The 24421-nt window shown below is 43.9% G+C and overlaps 1 long non-coding RNA gene and 1 pseudogene across 1 annotated transcript; both read left to right on the top strand.

Moving 5' to 3' along the window:
• Positions 1-24421, top strand: part of LOC121539745 — an 85312-nt pseudogene that overhangs the window by 3425 nt on the left and 57466 nt on the right.
• Positions 6154-8038, top strand: LOC121539238. Its single transcript, XR_006657422.1, has 3 exons — positions 6154-6196; positions 7619-7697; positions 7880-8038. It is a non-coding gene; the product is annotated as an uncharacterized LOC121539238 (long non-coding RNA).

Below are 24421 nucleotides of genomic sequence, written 5' to 3'. Positions count from 1 at the left end.
GATGAGGTAGTTGGGCGGGCTAATTACAGATGGGCTGTGTACAGGTGCAGTGATCAGTAAGCTGCTCTGACAACTGATGCTTAGAGTTAGTGAGGGAGATAAGAGTCTCCAGCTTCAGAGATTGTTGCAGTTTGTTCCAGTCATTGGCAGCAGAGAACTGGAAGGAATGGTGGCCAAAGGAGGTGTTGGCTTTGGGGATGACCAGTGAGATATACCTGCTGGAACGCTTACTACGGGTGGGTGTTGCTATGGTGACCAATGAGCTAAGATAAGGTGGGGAATTGCCTAGCAGTGATTTATAGATGACCTGGAGCCAGTGGGTTTGGCAACGAATATGTAGTGAGGGCCAGCCAACGAGAGCGTACAGGTCACAATGGTGGGTAGTATATGGGGCTTTGGTGACAAAACGGATGGCACTGTGATAGACTACATCCAAATTGCTAAGTAGAGTGTTGGAGGCTATTTTGAGGATCGGTAGGATAGTCCGTTTTACGAGGGCATGTTTGGCAGCATGAGTGAAGGAGGCTTTGAAGCAAAATAGGATGCCGATTCAAAATTTTAATTTGGATTGAAATGCTTAATGTGAGTCTGGAAGGAGAGTTTACGGTCTAACCAGACACCTAGGTATTTGTAGTTGTCCACATATTCTAAGTCAGACCCGCCGAGAGTAGTGATTCTAGTTGGGCGGGCGGGTGCAAGCAGCGTTCGATTGAAGAGCATGCATTTAGTTTTACTAGCGTTTAAGAGCAGTTGGAGGCTACGGAAGGAATGTTGTATGGCATTGAAGCTCGTTTGGAGGTTTGTTAACACAGTGTCCAATGAAGGGCCAGATGTATACATAATCAATAAACCAACAGCATCGCCTAGGGCTATGTCCTCTACCAGACTCATGTATAGACATTTTGGAGCGTAAGGTAACCAGCCCATCCAGTATGCATAATAACAGTCCACACTCAAAGGCGATTACTCAAATTTGTTTAATTTTGGCGTGTAGGCTAGACCAACTATGTACCAAATATATCTTAAATCAGTTTTGTTTTATGTTTTTCTTCCATGCATAATGTGCGGTAGGCTATGTATTGTATAATGGCACAATCATAATTTTAATTCCGTTTTTTTGTTTCGGGCTTGGGCTCATAAGCCTTGCATAAGCATATGGATGTTTTTGAATTAATCATCACCTTAGAAAGTGCTGTCCTTTTTGTTCTGTTAGGCTTTGAAACAACATCCACAATAACCATGTTTTACACTGTTTCAACCTGCTGTTGCACTTCTTTCTTCAACTTGATTATCACAGTGAGGTGAGTTTTATAAGTATGATAGGCCTACTGTTTTGATAAGTGTTTGATGTGATTTTCGATTGCATTTGCGTTGATATCAGAGTGGTTAGAGGGACAATAAAGCCCTGAGTACCAGGCCATTAGGACCTGATGGTAGTTAGCAAGTTGGGGACTACCAAAGCATGTGCGTAGAAGGAGATTACTGTGACTCAACGGTAACGTTGAATTTTACTGCGGTCATGACTGCCGGTGTGGCGGTAATACGGTCACCGCAACAGCCTTAGGGACCTACCTGAATTTGTCCAATAGAAACACTTGTTTTGCTGTTTGCTTCTGTTTGGTTCTTAAACAGTAAACGGTTTCCGTAATTAATACACCCCTGGCATAGTATATGATAAATCATGCTTACAGTGGGGAAAAAAAGTATTTAGTCAGCAAGTTCTCCCACTTAAAAAGATTAGAGAGGCCTGTAATTTTCATCATAGGTACATGTCAACTATGACAGATAAATTGAGAAAAAAAAATCCAGAAAATCACATTGTAGGATTTTTAATGAATTTATTTGCAAATTATGGTGGAAAATAAGTATTTGGTCACCTACAAACAAGCAAGATTTCTGGCTCTCACAGACCTGTAACTTCTTCTTTAAGAGGCTCCTCTGTCCTCCACTCGTTACCTGTATTAATGGCACCTGTTTGAACTTGTTATCAGTATAAAAGACACCTGTCCACAACCTCAAACAGTCACACTCCAAACTCCACTATGGCCAAGACCAAAGAGCTGTCAAAGGACACCAGAAACAAAATTGTAGACCTGCACCAGGCTGGGAAGACTGAATCTGCAATAGGTAAGCAGCTTGGTTTGAAGAAATCAACTGTGGGAGCAATTATTAGGAAATGGAAGACATACAAGACCACTGATAATCTCCCTCGATCTGGGGCTCCACGCAAGATCTCACCCCGTGAGGTCAAAATGATCACAAGAACGGTGAGCAAAAATCCCAGAACCACACGGGGGGAACTAGTGAATGACCTGCAGAGAGCTGGGACCAAAGTAACAAAGCCTACCATCAGTAACACACTACACCGCCAGGGACTCAAATCCTGCAGTGCCAGACGTGTCCCCCTGCTTAAGCCAGTACATGTCCAGGCCCGTCTGAAGTTTGCTAGAGTGCATTTGGATGATCCAGAAGAGGATTGGGAGAATGTCATATGGTCAGATGAAACCAAAATATAACTTTTTGTGTTTGGAGGACAAAGAATGCTGAGTTGCATCCAAAGAACACCATACCTACTGTGAAGCATGGGGGGTGGAAACATCATGCTTTGGGGCTGTTTTTCTGCAAAGGGACCAGGACGACTGATCTGTGTAAAGGAAAGAATGAATGGGGCCATGTATCGTGAGATTTTGAGTGAAAACCTCCTTCCATCAGCAAGGGCATTGAAGATGAAACGTGGCTGGGTCTTTCAGCATGACAATGATCCCAAACACACCACCCGGGCAACGAAGGAGTGGCTTCGTAAGAAGCATTTCAAGGTCCTGGAGTGGCCTAGCCAGTCTCCAGATCTCAACCCCATAGAAAATCTTTGGAGGGAGTTGAAAGTCTGTGTTGCCCAGCGACAGCCCCAAAACATCACTGCTCTAGAGGAGATCTGCATGGAGGAATGGGCCAAAATACCAGCAACAGTGTGTGAAAACCTTGTGAAGACTTACAGAAAAAGTTTGACCTGTGTCATTGCCAACAAAGGGTATATAACAAAGTATTGAGAAACTTTTGTTATTTACCAAATACTTATTTTCCACCATAATTAGCAAATAAATTCATTAAAAATCCTACAATGTGATTTTCTGGAGAAAAAAAATCTCATTTTGTCTGTCATAGTTGACGTGTACCTATGATGAAAATTGACAACTGCTCGGCATCTGACTGTAAGGCGCTGCAGAGGGTAGGGCGTGCTGCCCAGTACATCACTGGGGCAAAGCTTCCTGCCATCCAGGACCTATATACAAGCCGGTGTCAGAGGAAAGCACAAGACATTGTCAAAGACTCCAGTCACCCAAGTCATAGACTGTTCTCTCTGCTACCGCACGGCAAGCGGTACCGGAGCGCCAAGTCTAGGACCAAAAGGCTCCTTAACAGCTTCTACCCCCAAGCCATAAGACTGCTGAACAATTAATCAAATGGCCACCCACACTATTTACATTGACCCCCCTCCCCCCCACCTCCATTTGTTTTCACACTGCTGCTACCTGCTGTCTATTATCAATGTATTGTCACTTTACCCCTACCTACATGTACAAATTACCTCGACTAACCTGTACCCCTGCACATTGACTCGGTACCAGTACCCCCTGTATATAGCCTCGTTATTTTATTGTTACTTTTTACTTTAGTTTATTTGGTAAATAATTTCTTAACTCTTTCTTGAACTGCATTGTTGGTTAAGGGCTTGTAAGTAAGCATTTCACGGTAAGGTCTACACCTGTTGTTTTCGGCACGTGACAAATAAAGTTTGATTTGATTTGAAAAAGCGCCTGTTTGATTCTCCCAAGGCTATTCCAAACCAGGACTGGTCGAGCCAGCATTTGGATCAGTTCAAGAAACAAATGATCTTCCTCAATATCTCTTGTTTGCAAATTATAAATTGTACTGCAATCTGCATGTGAAACAAGTATCATGTTTGATTGCTTGCTCAAACAAAAGGCTGCTCCACCTAATTGAAACAGAATATAACAGGTTAGTCTGATTTACTTTATGTGCAGACAAGGGAAGATTCCCCTTCCCTTGTCCCATTTTACCTGCTCAGACCCATGCTCCATGGGTGATAGGCCTACATGTGTGTCCCTAAATCCAGTAATTTTCACAACCACCTTCTTATTAAGTTTTCAGCTCCCAAAATCCGCAGGCCAGAAGGAAATTAACATCGCTGCCAAATTGAGAGAATAACTTAATTTCTTAATTGGATTTCAAAGTCCCATCCGCCCCAGATGAGTATGTAGGGGAAGTTAGTGGTTGTGGCTCGGACAGAAAGAGTCCCCGAAATGGCGAGCCGAGTTCTAAATGATGTCTACTGATGGTCAGAAAAGATAGTTTGCTGTAGTGTGTACACCAGTGAGTGTGTGGGGACTGGAAGGCCTTGAAACCAAGTGGTGAAAGCTACTTTGTCGCAGTTGTTTTTGCCTAATGCTACACCGGGAGGACTGCTGTTTACCATTGAGAGAGGAAATACCCCTCCAAGAACATGTTAATGTGGGCTTACCACAGCTTGTAAACCATTTCCTGACGTATCTCAGCTTCCTGTTACTCCTCCTGGTTTGAATGATCTCTGTCGTTATCTCTGGTATCGCAGTTCCTCTCATTTTGGGTTGCTGATATTATATCCAGGGAGCTGGAGCTGGTAGCTCGGAACCTGTGGTTAATGCACATCACTGAGTGACTCGTTATCTGGCCCAGATAACAATTCTAGGGAGAAATAAAGTTTTTTTATGTTACCCGTAATGTTCCCCTAATGTTTGAGTGGCCTGTTTTCTGAGGGTTAGGAGAATATTCCATCAACGTCCCACCAAACATACACAGAAAATGGTTGCTATGTTCTCAGAATGTAAGATAAATGTTCTATACACGTTTCATGGGAACGATGCAAGAACCTGGAATGCTTTTCCAACAGTCTTGAAGGAGTTCCCACATATGCTGAGCACTTGTTGGCTGCTTTTCCTTCACTCTGCCGTCCGACTCATCCCAAACCATCTCAATTGGGTTGATGTCGGGGGATTGTGGAGGCCAGGTCATCTGATGCAGCACTTCATCACTCTCCTTCTTGGTAAAATAGCCCTTACACAGCCTTGAGGTGTGTTGGGTCATTGTCCTGTTGAATAACAAATGATAGTCCCACTAAGCCCAAACCAGATGGGATGGCGTATCACTGCAGAATGCTGTGGTAGCCATGCTGGTTAAGTGTGACTTGAATTCTAAATACATCACAGACAGTGTCACCAGCAAAGCACCACCACACCATAACACCTCCTCCTCCATGCTTTACGGTGGGAACTACACATGCGGAGATCATCCGTTCACCCACACGCGTCTCACAAAGACACGACGGTTGGAACCAAAAATCTCCAATTTGGACTCCAGACCAAAGGACACATTTCCACCGGTCTAATGTCCATTGCTCGTGTTTCTTGACCCAAGCAAGTCTCTTCTTATTATTGGTGTCCTTTAGTAGTGGTTTCTTTGCAGCAATTCGACCATGAAGGCCTGATTCACACAGTCCCCTCTGAACAGTTGATGTTGAGATGTGTCTGTGACTTGAACTCTGAAGCATTTATTTAGGCGGCAATTTGAGGCTGGTAACTAATGAAATTATCCTCTGCAGAAGAGGTAAATCTGGGTCTTCCATTCCTGTGGCGGTCCTCATGAGAGCCAGTTCCATCATAGCGCTTGATGGTTTTTGCGACTGCACTTGAAGAAACGTTTAAAGTTCTTGAAATGTTCCGTATTGACTGACCTTCATGTCTTAAAGTAATGATGGACTGTCGTTTCTCTTTGCTTATTTAAGCTGTTCTTGCCATAATATGGACTTGGTCTTTTACCAAATAGGGCTATCTTCTGTATACCACCCCTACCTTGTCACAACACAAGTGATTGGCTCAAACGCATTAAGGAAAGAAATTCCACAATTTAACTTGTAAGAAGGCACACCTGTTAATTGAAATGTATTCCAGGTGACAACGCAGGATTGGCTTCGGGACAAGTCTCTGAATGTCCTTGAGTGGCCCAGCCACAGGCCGGACTTGAACCCAATCGAACATCTCTGGAGAGACCTGAAAATAGCTGTGCAGCAACGCTCCCCATCCAACCTGACAGAGCTAGAGAGGATCTTCAGAGAAGAATGGGAGAAACTCTCCAAATACAGGTGTGCCAAGCTTGTAGTGTCATACCCAAGAATACTATATCCATAGGATGACAATGCCCCCATCCACAGGGCACGAGTGCCTGAATGGTTTGATGAGCATGAAAACGATGTAAACGAAATGCCATGGCCATCTCAGTAACCAGATCTCAACCAAATTGAACACTTATGGGAGATTCTGGAGCAGCGCCTGAGACAGCGTTTTCCACCACCATCAACAAAACAGCGAAGGATGGAATTTCTTGTGGAAGTATGGTGTCGCATCCTTCCTATAGAGTTCAGACAGTTGTAGAATCTATGGATCATTGAAGCTTTTCTGGCTCGTGGTGACCCAATGCCCTATTGACGCTTTATGTTGCGGTTTCCTTTATTTTGGCAATTATCTATATCATGCAGAATTGTCATCTTATTGTTACTTAGGGAGCTCGTTCTGTAATACAGACGTGGGTGATTTCTGTCCCAGGTAGTTGCAAAAATCTGCTAACTTTCCCAAAATTCTCTTGTTTTCCAGAAAACCCGGTTGGAATATTCCTGGTATCAGGAGGGAATAAACAGGAAATCTGGAAGCAACCAGGATTTCTGGAAAACCTGGGGATTTTGGAAAAGTTACTGGATTTTTGCAACCCTAGTCCCAGGGGACTGAACTGTGTGCACGTTTTTATTCCTGCCTAGCACAAACATCTCATTAAACTAATCATGGTTTTAAATTTAGACTACAATTAGTTGAGTGAAGTGTTCGTAGAGTGCTGGAACAAAAACCTGTACACTGTTTAAAAAACTGTGGCTTTTGCTAATCCATGCAGCCACCTTTCGGTTATAGGTCTAGGTCCCTACCGATACTATTTGAATAACTAATACTCCACTCATGAGTGGAGAAGCCCTATGCACCATAAACCTGTCTACTGGAGTAACTTCCTGTCAGAGAGACTGACTAGAGGGTTAGACCGGAGGCCCTGGGCCAATGGGAGGTCACAGGTGATGGCTTAGGGGTCAGAGCAGAGAGAGTGGGCCAGTTCGTTTAACATTGCCCGGTGCCCCTGGTGGGTGGAATTTGCACATTTTAGACCATTCCATTGGATCTTAAGTGAAATCTCAACCCATCCGGGGCACAACTTGAACCACAGAGTAAGGCTGCCTTCAAATCAAAATGCATGACCGACGCAGCGCTGTGGTTAGGAGAAACACGGCTCTACGTTTTCAATGGATATGTCTTTGCAACCTTTCTGACAGACAGCGCAACACCATGCTAGGGCCTCCCCCAACACACTCCTCCCATCGAAAACCATTTTGTTGCGGTGTCTTTTACACATCCATTTGTCTGATTTGAAGGCACCCTTAGTCCTCAATAATAAACAATGTAATACTTGTTAACTATCTTGCTCTTTCTTTCAACCACACTCAGTACTTCTGTCCATCCCTCTCCAGGTGCTACAGAGACAGAATATTCCAAGGACCTCCAGAGCCTTCTGACCAACTATCTGCGGTCTCTCCAGAGCACAGAGAAGTAGGCTCCGCTCGTAATAGTATACTTATGGTACCTTCACTATTGCTGTCCGTGTGATATAGCATATAATGAAGGGTCATGGGTTGGATTTACTGTACTCACGTCAACTTATGCTCTCTCCTCCCTCAAAGTCTCCCAGATTTTTATAAAAAATTATCATGCGTCTTTCCCCCTGTCCCCAGGTGAGTCTGCTGTGCCATGGAACTCTAGAGCAGCATATAAAAAAAACACGCCAACATGTTGTCAGCAGGCCGTTCCGAGGAAGGATACAACGGTCAAGGCTTTCAATGGCCGAATTTGGGGGATGACTAAATGCAATAAAGCTGTGTATAAACTATGAATGTTTTGTTTTTTTACAAAAAATACCTTTCATAGACTGGTCTTCAAACTTTTACTAACTACTATGGTAACTTAAACATGCAGACTATCAAGACAACACTTAGTTTATGATTCAAAAGTTCAAAAAATCTATTCAAGTATCATGTCCAGCGTGAATACATTTTATTAATGTACAGTATCAGACACGTTACATGTGTATCAACTAAAATATATGAAAACCAGATTGAAGAATGGGACAATGGACAAGTGAATAGGCCCCGTGTAGCTCAGTTGGTAGAGCATGGCGCTTGCAACGCCAGGGTTGTGGGTTTGATTCCCACGGGGGGCCAGTATGAAAATGTATGCACTCACTAACTAAGTTGCTCTGGATAAGAGCGTCTGCTAAATGACTAAAATGTAAATGAATATAAGTCAGTTCTTGCATTTGTATCTGTTTGTATGAGTGAGTGGTTATAAGATATGTAGGCCTTCCAAACACACACCAGAGACAGAAGGGTGTTCTACACTATTTATTTAACAATAGCTAAAAAAATTAAAAAGTGGACAAGTCCAAAAAGTAATGTAAAAGTCCTTGAGGTGCGTTCCCACCACGTCAGGCACGCTTTGAGGGATTCAAGCCAGTGTTCGCAGTAGGCCTCTCCTGGGTTGTGTTGTGCTGAGTGAAAGACAACGATTCTGTCAGCAGATTGCGCTGAAACACTGTAGGGCCAAGTACAATAAGCCTCCACAATACCGCTCCAAAAATGATTCAACAAAATCACAATAAGTCACAATAGAACTAAGGAAAGGAGTATAATATCAAAGATAATGGGGAAATAGTAAATAGATGTAAACTTAAATAGGACAATGAACAAGGCTTGATACAGTAATTTAAACCAATAAATGGAGGCAGGGGATAGGGGCTCAAGTAAAGTTATCTGGTATCAATAAAGGCCAATTGTGTTTATTCGTGAATGTTCCGATTTTCAATTGTCTTTGAGGGGCCACTTGTGACTCAAATAGTTCAGATATGAGTGTTCAGGCAGAGAAGTCACTATAAGCCACAATGACTTGTGTAGTGCGATCGAAAGGAATTTGCCCCGGTTGGGAGTCTATACTGGTGCGGATGGAATGAGAAGGGTAGGCTACTTAGGGAAGGGTGAACGTGCTTCACCCTCCCAGTATCCCAAAAGGCCACCTCTCTGGTTCACAGTAGATGCACTGGCATTAACGAGTGCGTAGCACACAAAGCAGTAGAGAATGTCGGCAGGCAGTGCTAGCAGGTGAAATGTTGGAAATTGAATATGGAGAGGTACTTAGCTGTTGGGAAGGGTGAAGCGTTCACCTTCCCAATTTCCCAAAAGGCCTCTGCTCTGTTCCTTCTCGCTCGCCGGCAGCTGTCAATACGGTCCACAGTGGCTTGTTGGTTCGTAGTTCGTCCTCCCGTCAGGTCACAGGGCAGCTATAGGCTCAATCCACAAGCACACTGGCATTAATGAGTGCGTAGCACGCAACACAGTAGAGAATGTTGGAATACAGCTCTATCTGGCACTAAGTTAAAATTGGATATAGAGAGGTACTTAGCTTTGGGAAGGGTGACGAGTTCACCCTCCTAATTACCATAAAGGCCTTTTCTCAGTTTCAACACTGGTCCCGGTCTGCTCCAGAAACAGCACGCCTTCTCCTCAGTTGCCTGGGCTCTGCAGCTTCGCTGTTCTGGCTTTCCCCTTATATAAAGAACAGGTGCAAGTAACTTCCAGGTTCCAATCAGTGACGCGTCAATTAATTACTCCTGTGATCAACAGGGGAAAAGAGGTGTGCACCTTATATTTGCCTGGGTGAAACCCTTACCAGGTGAATTAGGTTCTGGGCATATAATGCAATGTAATGTAATGTAAATGTAATGTAAATGGCGCCGGAGAAGATGGCTGCCGTTTTACAGCCCTCTAACCAATTGTACTATTATGTGTGTTTTTCCGCGTTATTTGTAATTTATTTTGTACATAATGTTTCTGCCATCGTCTCTTATAACCAAAAAGAGCTTCTGGATATAAGGACAGCGATTACTCACCTCGTATTGGACGAAGATTTTTTCTTCAACGAGGCGGCCGCGAAGGACATCCTACAGACACCCGACAAGGCCCAAATCCCCGTCATTCGCATGAGGAAGAGACGGAGATATCGTGGACGTAGGTCGGGGTGCCTTGTAAGGATCCGATGGCGAGAGAGTAAACTGCCGCTCCCATCAATCCTATTAGCCAATCTTCAATCATTGGAGAATAAATTGGATGACCTAAGATTACGGTTATCCTACCAACGGGACATTAAAAACTGTAATATCTTATGTTTCACCGAGTCGTGGCTGAACGACGACATGGACAACATACAGCTAGCGGGCTATACGCTACATCGGCAGGATAGAACGGCTGACTCCGGTAAGACAAGGGGTGGCGGTCTGTGTATATTTGTAAACAACAGCTGGTGCACAATATCAAATACTAAGGAAGTCTCGAGGTTTTGCTCGCCTGAGGTAGAGTATCTTATGATAAGCTGTAGACCACACTATTTATCAAGAGAGTTTTCATCTATATTTTTCATAGCTGTCTATTTACCACCACAAACCAATGCTGGCATTAAGATTGCACTGAATGAGCTGTATAAGGCCATAAGTCAACAGGAAAACGCTCATCCAGAGGCAGCACTCCTAGTGGCCGGGGACTTTAATGCAGGGAAACTTAAATCCGTTCTACCTAATTTCTACCAGCATGTTAAATGTGCAACCAGAGGAAAAAAATTAACTCTAGACCACCTTTACTCCACACACAGAGACGCATACAAAGCTCTCCCTCGCCCTCCATTTGGCAAATCTGACCATATCTCTATCCTCCTGATTCCTGCTTATAAGCAAAAACTAAAGCAGGAAGCACCAGTGACTCGGTTAATAAAAAAAGTGGTCAGATGACGCAGATGCTAAGCTACAGGACTGTTTTGCTAGTACAGACTGGAACATGTTCCGGGATTCTTCAGATAGCATTGAAGAGTACACCACATCAGTCACTGGTTTCATCAATAAGTGCATCGATGATGTCATCCCCACAGTGACCGTACGTACATACCCCAACCAGAAGCCATGGATTACAGGAAACATCCGTACTGAGCTAAAGGGTAGAGCTGCCGCTTTCAAGGAGCGGGACTCTAACCCGGACGCTTATAAGAAATCCTGCTATGCCCTCCGACGAACCATCAAACAGGCAAAGAGTCAATACAGGACTGCCCATTGACACAAGACTTCCAGATGAGCTAAACCACTTCTATGCTCGCTTCGAGGCAAGCAACACTGAAGCATGCATGAGAGCACCAGCTGTTCCGGATGACTATGTGATCACGCTCTCCGTAGCCGATGTGAGTAAGACTTTTAAGCAGGTCAACATTCACAAGGCCGCAGGGCCAGACGGATTACCAGGACGTGTACTCTGAGCATGTGCTGACCAACTGGCAAGTGTCTTCACTGACATTTTCAACATGTCCCTGACTGAGTCTGTAATACCAACATGTTTCAAGCAGACCACCATAGTCCCTGTGCCCAAGGACTCTAAGATAACCTGCCTAAATGACTACCGACCCGTAGCACTGACGTCTGTAGCCATGAAGTGCTTTGAAAGGCTGGTCATGGCTCAAATCAACACCATTATCCCAGAAACCTTAGACCCACTCCAATTTGCATACTGCCCCAACAGATCCACAGATGATGCAATCTCTATTGCACTCCACACTGCCCTTTCCCACCTGGACAAGAGGAACACCTACGTGAGAATGCTATTCATTGACTACAGTTCAGCATTCAACACCATAGTGCCCTCAAAGCTCATCACTAAGCTAAGGATCCTGGGACTAAACACCTCCCTCTCCAACTGGATCCTGGACTTCCTGATGGGCCGCCCCCAGGTGGTAAGGGTAGGTAACAACACATCTGATCCTCAACACGGGGGCCCCTCAGGGGTGCGTGCTCAGTCCCATCCTGTACTCCCTGTTCACCCATGACTGCATGGCCAAGCACGACTCCAACACCATCATTAAGTTTGCCGACGACACAACAGTGGTAGGCCTGATCACCGACAACGATGAGACAGCCAATAGGGAGGAGGTCAGAGACCTGGCCGTGTGGTGCCAGGATAACAACCTCTCCCTCAACGTGACCAAGACAAAGGAGATGATTGTGGACTACAGGAAAAAAAAGAGGACTGAGCACGCCCCCATTCTCTTCGACGGGGCTATAGTGGAACAGGTTGAGAGCTTCAAGTTCCTTGGTGTCCACATCACCAACAAACTATCATGGTCCAAACACACCAAGACAGTCATGAAGAGGGCACGACAAAGCCTATTCCCCCTCAGGAGACTGAAAAGATTTGGCATGGGTCCTCAGATCCTCAAAAGATTCTACAGCTGCACCATCGAGAGCATCCTGACTGGTTGCATCACCGCCTGGTATGGCAACTGCTTGGCCTCCGACCGCAAGGCACTACAGAGGGTAGTGCGTACGGCCCAGTACATCACTGGGGCCAAGCTTCCTGCCATCCAGGACCTCTATACCAGGGGGTGTCAGAGGAAGGCCCTCAAAATTGTCAAAACTCCAGCCACCCTAGTCATAGACTGTTCTCTCTGCTACCGCACGGCAAGCGGTACCGGAGTGCCAAGTCTAGGTCCAAAAGACTTCTCAACAGCTTCTACCCCCAAGCCATAAGACTCCTGAACAGCTAATCATGGCTACCCGGACTATTTGCACTGCCCCCTCACCCCATCTTTTTACGCTGCTGCTACTCTGTTAATTATTTATGCATAGTCACTTTAACTCTACCCACATGTACATATTACTTCAACTACCTCAACTAGCCGGTGCCCCCGCACATTGACTCTGCACCGGTACCCCCCTGTATATATAGCCTCCCTACTGTTATTTTATTTGACTTCTGCTCTTTTTTTCTCAACACTTTTTTGTTGTTGTTTTATTTTAATTTTTTAATAAAAATAAATGCACTGTTGGTTAAGGGCTGTAAGTAAGCATTTCACTGTAATGTCTGCACCTGTTGTATTCGGCGCATGTGGCCAATAAAATTTGATTTGATTTGATGTATGGGGGCAGCTTCTAATAGATACATAGTCACCTCCATGACGTACCTTTCATCACCAAAGCCGTGTTCTCATTTACTGCTCATGTTGCTGAACAATCCAACCCTTTTGTTAGTACCAATGATATAAATGGGCATTTCACACACAATATTCAGTTCATAAGCATTGACTGTAATACATCTGCTGTGCAACAACAGCTTTCTTCCTGGTCTGTCAGCATGCTCCTTTGTAGTGATCTTACTCCCTCTCAACCTGAAATGCAATAACAACAAAAACATGAGAAACAATGTGCCTACTCAGTCAGTAACTTAACCAACTAATGAAACACTAATGTGTACATACAGTTGAAGTCGGAAGTTTACATACACCTTAGCCAAATACATTTAAACTCTGTTTTTCACAATTCCTGACATTTAATCCTCGTAAAAATTCCCTGTCTTAGGTCAGTTAGGATCACCACTTTATTTTAAGAATGTGAAATGTCAGAATAATAGTAGAGAGAATAATTTATTTCAGCATTTATTTATTTCATCGCATTCCCAGTGGATCAGAAGTTTACATACACTCAATTAGTATTTGGTAGCATTGCCTTTAAATTGTTTAATTTGGGTCAAACGTTTCAGGTAGCCTTCCACAAGCTTCCCACAAAAGTTGGGTGAATTTTGGGCCATTCCTCCTGACAGAGCAGGTGTAACTGAGTCAGGTTTGTAGGCCTCCTTGCTCGCACACACTTTTTCATTTCTGCCCACAAATGTTCTATAGGATTGAGGTCAGGGCTTTGTGATGCCACTCCAATACCTTGACTTTGTTATCCTTAAGCCATTTTGCCACAACTTTGGAAGTATGCTTGGGGTCATTTTCCATTTGGAAGACCCATTTGCGACCAAGCTTTAACTTCCTGACTGATGTCTTGAGATGTTGCTTCAATATATCCACATAATTTTCCTTCCTCATGATGCCATCTATTTTGTGAAGTGCACCAATCCCTCCTGCAGCAAAGCACCCCACAGCATAATGCTGCCACCTCCGCGCTTCACGGTTGGGATGGTGTTCTTCGGCTTGCAAGCACCGCCTTTTTCCTCCAAACATAACGATGGTCATTATGGCCAAACAGTTCTATTTTTGTTTCATCAGACCAGAGGACATTTCTCCAAAAAGTACAATCTTTGTCCCCATGTGCAGTTGCAAACCGTAGTCTGGCTTTTTTATGGCGGTTTTGGAGCAGTGACTTCTTCTTTGCTGAGCTGCCTTTCAGGTTATGTCGACATAGGACTTGTTTTACTGTGGATATAGATACTTTTGTACCGGTTTCCTCCAGCATCTTCACAAGGTCCTTTACTGTTGTTCTGGGATTGATTTGCACTTTTTGCACCAAAGTACGTTCATCTCTAGGAGACAGAACGTGTCTCCTTCCTGAGCGGTATGATGGCTGCTTGGTCCCATGGTGTTTATACTTGCGTACTATTGTTTGTACAGATGAACGTGGTACCTTCAGGCGTTTGGAAATTGCTCCCAAGGATGAATCAGACTTGTGGAGGTCTATAATTTTTTTCTGAGGTCTTGGCTGATTTCTTTTGATTTTCCCATGTTGTCAAGCAAAGAGGCACTGAGTTTGAAGGTAGGCCTTGAAATACATCCACAGGTACACCTCCAATTGACTCAAATGATGTCAATTAGCCTATCAGAAGCTTCTAAAGCCATGACATCATTTTCTGGAATTTTCCAAGCTGTTTAAAGGCACAGTCAACTTAGTGTATGTAAACTTCTGACCCACTGGAATTGTGATACAGTGAATTATAAGTGAAGTAATCTGTCTGTAAACAATTGTTGGAAAAATTACTTGTGTCATGCACAAAGTAGATGTCCTAACCGACTTGCCAAAACTATAGTTTGTTAACAAGACATTTGCGGAGTGGTTGAAAAACGAGTTTTAATGACTCCAACCTAAGTGTATGTAAACTTCCGACAACTGTATACACTACCGTTCAAAAGTTTGGAGTCACTTAGAAATATCCTTGTTTTCCATGAAAACATACAGTGGGGAAAAAAAGTATTTAGTCAGCCACCAATTGTGCAAGTTCTCCCACTTAAAAAGATTAGAGAGGCCTGTAATTTTCATCATAAGTACACGTCAACTATGACAGACAAATTGAGAATTTTTTTCTCCAGAAAATCACATTGTAGGATTTTTAATGAATTTATTTGCAAATTATGGTGGAAAATAAGTATTTGGTCACCTACAAACAAGCAAGATTTCTGGCTCTCACAGACCTGTAACTTCTTCTTTAAGAGGCTCCTCTGTCCTCCACTCGTTACCTGTATTAATGGCACCTGTTTGAACTTGTTATCAGTATAAAAGACACCTGTCCACAACCTCAAACAGTCACACTCCAAACTCCACTATGGCCAAGACCAAAGAGCTGTCAAAGGACACCAGAAACAAAATTGTAGACCTGCACCAGGCTGGGAAGACTGAATCTGCAATAGGTAAGCAGCTTGGTTTGAAGAAATCAACTGTGGGAGCAATTATTAGGAAATGGAAGACATACAAGACCACTGATAATCTCCCTCGATCTGGGTCTCCACGCAAGATCTCACCCCGTGGGGTCAAAATGATCACAAGAACGGTGAGCAAAAATCCCAGAACCACACGGGGGGACCTAGTGAATGACCTGCAGAGAGCTGGGACCAAAGTAACAAAGCCTACTATCAGTAACACACTACGCCGCCAGGGACTCAAATCCTGCAGTGCCAGACGTGTCCCCCTGCTTAAGCCAGTACATGTCCAGGCCCGTCTGAAGTTTGCTAGAGTGCATTTGGATGATCCAGAAGAGGATTGGGAGAATGTCATATGGTCAGATGAAACCAAAATATAACTTTTTGGTAAAAACTCAACTCGTCGTGTTTGGAGGACAAAGAATGCTGAGTTGCATCCAAAGAACACCATACCTACTGTGAAGCATGGGGGTGGGAAACATCATGCTTTGGGGCTGTTTTTCTGCAAAGGGACCAGGACGACTGATCCGTGTAAAGGAAAGAATGAATGGGGCCATGTATCGTGGAGATTTTGAGTGAAAACCTCCCTTCCATCAGCAAGGGCATTGAAGATGAAACGTGGCTGGGTCTTTCAGCATGACAATGATCCCAAACACACCGCCCGGGCAACGAAGGAGTGGCTTCGTAAGAAGCATTTCAAGGTCCTGGAGTGGCCTAGCCAGTCTCCAGATCTCAACCCCATAGAAAATCTTTGGAGGGAATTGAAAGTCTGTGTTGCCCAGCGACAGCCCCAAAACATCACTGCTCTAGAGGAGATCTGCATGGAGGAATGGGCCAAAATACCAGCAACAGTGTGTGAAAACCTTGTGAAGACTTACAGAAAACGTTTGACCTGTGTCATTGCCAACAAAGGGTATATAACAAAGTATTGAGAAACTTTTGTTATTGACCAAATACTTATTTTCCACCATAATTTGCAAATAAATTCATTAAAAATCCTACAATGTGATTTTCTGGATTTTTCTTTCTCAATTTGTCTGTCATAGTTGACGTGTACCTATGATGAAAATTACAGGCCTCTCTCATCTTTGTAAGTGGGAGAACTTGCACAATTGGTGGCTGACTAAATACTTTTTTCCCCCACTGTATTTGTTTCCCCCTTGCATCTAGAGGTGCCTAATATAGCAAGCCAGTTGATAGTACAGTAGCTAAGATGAATGCAATGTGTGACATTATTTGGTATATGGGCGATGTTAGATACGTAAATGAGTGAGATGAAATTCAAAGGAATGACATCACATCAGAAAATATTTACATGTACATAATTTAGCAGACGCTCTTATCCAGAGCGACTTACAAATTGGTTCATTCAACTTATGATAGCCAGTGGGACAACCACTTTTCTTTTTTTTTTGGGGGTAGAATGATTACTTTTATACTATTCCAGGTATTTCTTAAAGAAGTAGGGTTTCAAGTGTCCGCTGTCCTGGCGTCGTGGGGGAGCTTGTTCCACCATTGGGGTGCCAGAGTAGCGAATAGCTTTGACTGGGCTGAGCGGGAACTGTGCTTCCGTAGAGGTAGGGGGGCTAGCAGGCCAGAGGTGGATGAACGTAGTGCCCTCGTTTGGGTGTAGGGTCTGATCAAAGCCTGAAGGTAAGGAGTTTATAGCTAAACTGGAATTACTGAGTCTACCATTACAGATATCCACTGGAAAATCTTTACGTAAACGAGATCATCCAAAACACGTTGAAATAGCATTAGGCTGAATTTGCTAGCTAGCTCACTAGCTTTCTTACCTAAAAGAAAAAGCCCCTTGCAGGAAGTCCTGCATGTTGCAATGTGGCTACTGGTTAGCTACCTGGGGATGTAAATATCATGTTGGTCCCGCCTTCCATTTAGCTAGCCAATCACTGGCATTGTAACAAAAAGCACTGCTATGATTGGTCAATAAAGCTGGTTATCATATTTGAGTAACATGTCATTGTAGATTTGCATGCACACAGAGATCATATCGCGCAAGCACAAGTGCATTTCGAGAGAGCGCAGGCAAGATGCTGTGCTCTACACTTAATTTATTGCGCTCAATCCACTTTCTGGGTACGCAACATTTGTGTCTGTGTTCTCAACTATCTCTCAGCTCCTCAACATTATTTTCCACGTTGCCCCCAAATTGTGAGTTCAACTGAATGCCTCAATGCCTGTCTGCCTGCTTGATATAACAAGCCACGGTCACGTGACCCAGTCTGGTGGAGCGATACATTTTTGTCAACGGGGTGAGTGTATAGTGGTACGAATGTGACAGTAGGGTGACTCCCCTAGCGTGTCTCGAACCCAGGCCACCAGAACCAATGAAACCCAGGCCACCAGAACCAATGACTTAACGCCCTAACCACTGTCCCAATAAGGGATATCTCTAGGACATGTCCAGAAGAAACCCTAACCCCTTGTCCCTAGGCACTTGTGTAGATCTGAAACAACTTAAAAGGTGTAAGCAATAGGGAAAATGCACTTTGAAGTAAATCTCAGCTCTATTAAAAGTACACTTAAGGAAATATTTTATTGATCATAGTGATTCAGGAGTATTATTAAAAGAGGTTAATATGCACAACCAACATTAGACAACTATACAGAATGCCCTTAAATTGCTGAAATAAGTGAATAAAATCAATGATGAAAGAATAGTCAGATTTAACTGATACCTTACATGGGCATGGTGGCGTAGCAGGAAGCTTGGAATACCATGAACCAAGTGGTTGAGAGTTCACATCCCAGGTGAGGACATGTTGAATAATAATAATTGATTAATTGTACATGCAAAATGTAATCATGTATATCAAAATGTGTAAAAATTGAAAACACTGTATATTAGGCACTTTGTGTGTGAGTATCAATAAACCTTGCCAACAGACAAAGACTTATGACTGGATCAGTGGTTCACCAATTAGGGCCTTGGTTGGCTCAGCAACAGTAACAAGACGTGATGTGTATATATATTTTTTAAACATGCTTTTGCAATGTTCCCATGAAACGTGTCTAGAACATTATAATCTTATGTTTTGAGAACATGGCAACCATGTTCTGTGTATGTTTGGTGGGACATTGATGGAATATTCTCCTAACCCACAGAACTGGACACATGAATGTTCTTGCAATGTTCCTATGAAACGTGTCTAGATTTATTAGGATCCCCATTAGCCAAAGCCAATGGCGACAGCTAGTTAATATCTTAAGTTCTGAGAACATGGTAACCACGTTCTGGGAAAGTTATATTGGACATTAAGGGAATGGTCTCATGGAAACATTCCTATGAAAATGTTAGTTAATGACCTAATGAGACTCTTAAGGGAACGTTCTCTAAAGTTGTGGGAATGTTTGTTGTTAGCCGGGGAGTTCCTTTTGCGCCACTGAGTTATCCTGTAGCTGACACAGTTAAACAGGCTAGCTATCACTTTTCAGCCACATGCTCATGTGTTACACCCCTGAAAAAGGGAAGAAATAATCACGAACGTGACGCAGTTATGTTTCCTCACTGACAAATTTAGTGTAATGAGAAAAAGACCGCGATTTCCCCAGGAAGTTGGGTGGAGACCAGAGCAATCGATCTCAGGCTCATAGATTAAGAGCATTTAGTAGATCACAGATGAACACTTTTACCCTTAAATTAGGCACCACAAAATAAAGTAGTCAATATAACATTTACACATTCCTCTTACAATATTAACCCTTTGACTCTTGACGGATTTTAACACATTTATGCATTTTATCAATCTCTATGAACTAGTACTGGATGCATTATCTTTTTAACCTTAGATATTTTAAGATCCTTACATACCATGAACTTACTAATACTTTTTAGTATATAACAGGCTATGAATATGTCCTTTAACCTGTCACACTCTCCCCGACAAAATAAATGTTGTCCCAACATTACCAACATTGTCTTCTTAAACAGTCTATAAGCACTGGACGTGAAAATCCTCTTCTGTAAGATAGTCCTTGAGCAGAGGTCAAAGTTCACAGTTCAAATAGAACCAAGAAGTTATATTCACAGTCCATATCTGTTGACCAGCTGTATAAACAGTCCATAAGCAGTCTTTTCTCATACTATTGTCAACAGTCCATCAGTTTTAATGATCTATATGCATAGTCTGCTAATTGTCTTGTGAAAGTCTGTGAAATCAGTCAGTAGTCCATGGTCAAACATGTCAACTCTGTCTGTGGCCTCAAGTTTGCTGAAGTCCATACATGTAGGGTGGCTGAAGGTAATATCGCTGTAGTGATGGCAGCCATGGAACCAGTCCTGGTGCAGGGTAGACAGGGAACAACTGTGGCTGTGGCTGTATACTGTAGCAGGAAGGGATACCAAGCTGATCATAGGTGATACGTCTTGGCGGGTGTCTCTCTCTTTGTGGCAGCTGGTAAGCTGGTTCCTCAGGTTCAGCAGCAGCAGTTAATGAAGGAAAGGCACTTAGTGGACGATCATCCAGCACATTTTCAGCAGGCAAGTTCATCTCCTCAGCAGGCAGTTCTTTAACTGTTGTTTTCTCCTCCAGCTGATTTTCAACAAGCGGCTGTGCTGGTAGCATATCAGGAACTGGCACCGCAACTGTTTGTTTCACTGGTGGGGGGCCTGTTTTCCGACTCTCTCGCTGGTTCAGCATACCTCTCAGGCACTGTAGGAAATGTGGGGACCTGTAGCGGCTCATGATGAAGGTCATATTCATCCCCGCTGTCTTCATCAGAATCTAGAGGCTGTGATCCAGGCTGATGTCTCTTTTTCTTACTTTTGTCATCTTTAGTCATTTCTGGTTGTCTCTCAAAAGGTAAGTAGTCACAGGACATGAGCAGGTTTCTGTGCAGGACCCGGGAGCGTCCCCTACCCTTTTCTGGTCTCAACTCATAAATCGGCAGGTCTGAACCCATTTGTCTCACTACTGTGTGAATTTGATCTTCCCAATAGTTACGGAGTTTGCCTGGTCCTCCTCTTGGTGTCAGGTTTTTAATCAGAACTCGCTCGCCAGGCTGTAGCACTGAACTCCTAACTTTAGTGTCATAGTACTTTTTACTTCTTTCAGCAGCTTTCTGAGCATTTTCATTTGCAATGGCGTATGCTTCTTCCATTCCTCGTTTCCAGTTCTCCACGTAGTCTCGCTGGTTACTGGAACCTGCCTCTGTGCACAATCCAAAGAACATATCAACTGGAAGCCTGGGTGATCTCCCAAACAGAAGATAAAATGGTGAATAGCCAGTCACTTCGCAACGGGTGCAGTTATAGGCATAAACCAGTTTGTTTAGAGACTCCTTCCAGTTTGACTTTTGTGTCTCAGTTAGTGTCTTTAGCATTTGCAACAATGTTCTGTTCATTCGTTCCACTTGACCGTTCCCCATCGGGTGGTAGGGTGTTGTTCTGGACCCCGCCATGCCACTGAGTTTCTTTAACTGATGGAACAACTGATTTTCGAATTCTCCCCCCTTGGTCATGGTGGATGCGGGAGGGGAACCCAAACTTCAGGGCAAAGTCATTGAAGATGAGATTTGCAGCAGTTTTTCCTGACTTTGATGTGGTGGCGTAGGCTTGAGTGTAACGTGTAAAATGATCAACAATCACGAGGATGTACTCATATCCCCCTTTGCATCTGTCGAGATGGAGGAAATCTATACATACCAGTTCAAATGGCTGTGTTGTCACAATGTTTGTCAGAGGAGCTCTTGTTTCATGGCCTGGCTTTTTCTGCTTGACACAGCTACAAGTTTTAGTCACATAGTGCTCAATGTCAGATTGCATATAAGGCCAGAAGAAGCGGTCACGTACTAGTGATACAGTGCGGTCAGTACCTTGGTGTCCCATGTTATTGTGCAACTCTTCCATCACTTTACCTTTGTACTGCTCTGGTAGAACTAACTGCTTGCGGGCTGTAGTGATTCTGTAAAGAATACCATCACTGTCGATTGTCAATTTGTCCCATTCTCTGAATAGGCATTTTGTCTTTGGACTGAATTCCTTTTGCTCTTTAACTGGTGGTTTGGAACCAGACAGCTTGAAATCGAGCACAGGACGGATGACCGGATCAGACTCTTGTGCCTCTCTTATCCCCTCTTTTGGGATCGAGCTGATTGTTGCTGTAGTTGTCTCACCTTCAGCTGATACTGACATAGATGCAGCTGAAATTGACCAAGGCACAAAAGGCTCTTTCTGTACCTCTACTGCTTGTATAGTGGCGGCAATGGTGTCTGGTGGAAGCTCCTCAGAACATTCTCTCATCAGTGACTCTACATCCAGTGGCATCCTTGACAAAGCATCTGCATCACCGTTCTCTCTGCCTGGCCTGTACTTTATTGTAAAGTGGAAATCAGCCAATTCTGCAACCCACCTGGAAGTGGTTGCGTTCAGTTTTGCAGTAGACAGAATGTAGCTCAGCGGGTTGTTATCACTGTATACAGTGAAGGTCGGAGCATAGTACAAATAATCATGGAACTTATCAGTGATTGCCCATTTTAGAGCTAGAAATTCTAGCTTGCCAGAGTGGTAGTGATAGTTCTTCTCAGCTGCTGTTAAGGTTCGAGAGCCATAAGCAATGACCCTAAGCTTCCCATCTTGCTCTTGATAAAGAACTGCTCCCAAGCCTTGGTGTGACGCATCAGTGTGTACAACAAATGGCTGAGTGAAGTCAGGGAAACCTAAGACTGGTGGGTGAAGCAGACACTCAATCAGCTGTTCAAGTGCCTGTTGATGCTGGTCAGTCCACAGGATTGGCTTGTTTGAGGGCACCACATGACTTACTTTCTTTGTTTTTGCTTTCCGTGGGTGGTCAGGTAATTTCTCTGAATCTGCTTTCAGGAGGTCATACAGACAGCTGGCCCTCCTAGAAAAGTCTTTGATGTACTGTCTGTAGTAAGTGAGTAAACCAAGCATTTTTCTGAGCTGGCCCAAAGTCTGTGGTCTGATCTCTTTCAATGCTCTTACTGCTTCAAAATCGGCTGGGTCAACTTTGCTGCCGTCTGCAGACACTATTCTGCCCAAATAACGGACCTGGGGTTTAAAGAGATCACACTTACTTGGCTTGAGTTTGATGCCATACTCTCTGAGACGCTGCAAAACCTTTTGCACATCATTCACATGGCTGTCGAAAGTTTTACTGAAAACTAGCGTGTCGTCCAGATAAGGAATGCAGATGTTGTCCCGGAGCCCTTCCAAACATTCCTCCATACAACGCTGAAAAGCTGCAGGAGCGTTCATGAGGCCGAATGGCATACGTAACCACTCATAGAGTCCCCATGGGGTCACAAATGCTGTCAGTGATCTGCTTTCTTCAGAGATGAACCCTTGGTGATATGCTTTTCCCTGATCTAAAAGGGAGAACCAGGAATTACCACCTAAACTGTCCATGATGTCCTGGACCCGAGGGATGGGCTGGCGGTCGGGATGTGTCTTTCTGTTCAGGTCTCTGTAATCTATACACAACCGGAGGGTCCCGTCCTTCTTCCTAACACACACGACAGGTGAAGAATATGAAGAGTTTGACTTCCTAACCCAACCCTGGGCTATGAGGTCATGAAGGTAACCCTTCATCTCCTGATACAGTGGCCTGGGCACTGACATGTATGTGCGCTTGACTGGTTCAGAGTCCTTTAGAGAAATAGTCATTTTCAATCGTTCAATGCAGCCAATGTCATTGTCTGATCTGGAGAAGGAGTGACACTCTTCTCTAAGCATTTTCCTAACAACCTCTCTCTGTTCTTCGGTTAGGTGACTTAAACCTACTGGTGGATCCCACTGTTCAGTAGCAGTACATGGGGTTTGAACACTGGTGTGATTCACTGTGGCTGGGGTGACAGCTTTTTCAAAGACTTGGGCAGGTAACACAGTCATAATGGTTTGTACTGTACCGATTATGGTGCGTCCTAGCAGGGCAATGTCGTGGTCAGTGGGGTTAGAGACATCAAGCATGACAACTGGAAAAACACCTTTCTTAACTCTGACTAGTGTGTCAAAGAACTCAAGTTCATCTGGCCACTGCGGGTTCAGGTCTGGCTGGAAAAGCATTGTCATGTCATCTTTGAAAGGCTGGGAAGCTACCCGGCACTCAATCTGAATGCTACTGTGTTTTGGTACAGCAACCTTCTCTTTCTTGGTTTTCACTGCGTATTCATCTGTCTGTTCTGCACTAACAGCCTGTATAAAAGCCCTCACCTTATTTCTTTTGAGGCTTGGGAAAGCTTTTTTCACTGTGCTGTACCGTTTAGTCTTTTCGGTCCTTGTCAGGATGTGCTCAATAACATTGAAACCTATGATGGGATGAGATAGGTGACAGCCTTTCATTACCAGCACTGGGATGATCAGTTCCTTCGTTTGGTCAGTTTCAGAGGCTAACCGAAAAGTTGTTTCAATCCATCCCAGGTACGGCATTTCAGTCCCATTTGCTGCCGTCAATCTTAGATCATCAGGTGAGTCCAGAATTTCTGAAACATCCCTCAGCCTTGCGTTTGGGAGAGATTCCGCTTTCCATCGTTCATCAATGACCGATACCTGAGAGCCTGTGTCCCATAGAGCTTGGAGGTGGTGGCGATTCAGGTGACACTCAACAAGGCACTGTCTACCGACTAGCGAGGTGACCTTATGGGGGTGGCAACCTTGAGCTAGGGATGGTAAAGAGTGGGCATTTTCTTCTGTACAGGAAAGCTTTTCACAGGTAGAGTCCATTTTCAGGTGAGTGCATTTTTTCCTTATGTTTAGTCCAATGTTGGTTTTGACATCCTTTGGAACAGTACAGTGTCTCTTTACA

Source organism: Coregonus clupeaformis, chromosome 25, assembly GCF_020615455.1.
Source record: "Coregonus clupeaformis isolate EN_2021a chromosome 25, ASM2061545v1, whole genome shotgun sequence".
NCBI lineage: Eukaryota > Metazoa > Chordata > Actinopteri > Salmoniformes > Salmonidae > Coregonus > Coregonus clupeaformis.
Note: the sequence above shows the minus strand (reverse complement) of the source record. Positions and strands in the feature narration are given on the sequence as shown.